Below are 1,592 nucleotides of genomic sequence, written 5' to 3' on the forward strand. Positions count from 1 at the left end.
CATCAGCTATCAACCCTCGTATGAAATGATACCTTATATCTATGTGTTTTGTCCTCCCATGGAGAGTAGGATGCTTGGCAATCGAAATTGCCGATTGATTATCGCACCAAATTGTAACAGGATTAGAAACAATTATCTCTAGATCTGATAGCATTCTCTTGAGCCATACGGCCTGACACGCAGCTGTAGTAGCTGCGATGTATTCGGCCTCCGTAGTCGACAAGGCCACAATATCTTGTTTCTTAGATCCCCACACAATTGCACTAGCACCAAGTAAAAAGGCCATTCCAGATGTGCTCTTCCGATCATTCTTGGAGCTACCCCAATCACTGTCCGTGAAACCCTCCAAGACTCCATTTGACTCTTGTGGAAACCATAACCCAAACGTTGTTGTGCCTCCCAAATATCTCACTATGCGTTTCACAGCGCACATGTGATGCTTGCTCGGATTAGAAAGAAATCTTGACAGCATATTCACTGCAAAGCATATATCAGGTCTGGTGTGTGTAATGTATAACATCTTACCAATTATGCTTCAATATGATGATGAATCTGCCTTCTCAGCACCTTCTTCAAATATATGCTGATCATTCGTGCACATAGGTGTTCCAACTGGGTTACACTTCTCCATTCCCAACTGTGCAACAAGATCACACACATACTTCTTTTGAGTAATGAAAATTCCACTTGCCAACTGCTTCACTTCAAGCCCCAAAAAATAATTAACCAAACCCAAATCAGACATGTCAAAGGTGCTAGTCATCTCTCTCTTGAATTCATCAATCATCTCAGCTAAGGAACTGGTATACAGTATGTCATCAACGTAGAGACTTAATAGCAGAATTTCGCCACCTCGAACCATTTTATACATGGTATGCTCATTTTCACTTCTTGCATACCCACATTGCTTGAAATGCAAATCTATCTTGATGTACCAGGCTCTAGGAGCCTGCTTCAACCTATACAAGGCTTTCCTTAATTTATAGACCATGTGCTCCTTTCCTCTTACCTCGTACCCCTCTGGTTGATCAACAAAGACTTCTTCCATGATCTCACCATTTAGGAAGGCTGAACGAACATCGAAGTGATACACCGGCCAACCATTCCTAGCTGCAAGAGCAAGGAGTATCCTTACGGTTTCCATCCTCGCAACCGGTGAGAAAACTTCTTCATAATCCACTCCGTGTTGTTGTGTGTACCCACGAGCAACTAACCTTGCTTTGTGCTTCTCCACCTATCCATCAGCTCTAAATTTTGTCTTGTATATCCATTTGATGCCTACTGCTTTCTTGTTAGGTGGTAAATCAGTGAGCTCCCAGGTGTTGTTGCTTTGAATAGCAATCATCTCTGCAGCCATGGCATCTTTCCATTCTTTTCCATTCTTTGCATTTAATTGCTTCGCTGAAGCATGATGGGTCAGTGACGTTCAATGCAAAGATGCATGAGTTATAGATCTCTGCAATGGATTTTGTCCTCCTGGGAGGGAAACCATCCGTTGGAGCTACCTCTTGCCTCATTATTTCTCTTGCTTCCTCTGAGTTTGACCACCCTGATTCTTCTGTTGACACAAACGATTCTTCAGCAGACACAAG

The sequence above is a fragment of the Dioscorea cayenensis genome, chromosome 5, assembly GCF_009730915.1.
Source record: "Dioscorea cayenensis subsp. rotundata cultivar TDr96_F1 chromosome 5, TDr96_F1_v2_PseudoChromosome.rev07_lg8_w22 25.fasta, whole genome shotgun sequence".
Taxonomy (NCBI): Eukaryota; Viridiplantae; Streptophyta; class Magnoliopsida; order Dioscoreales; family Dioscoreaceae; genus Dioscorea; species Dioscorea cayenensis.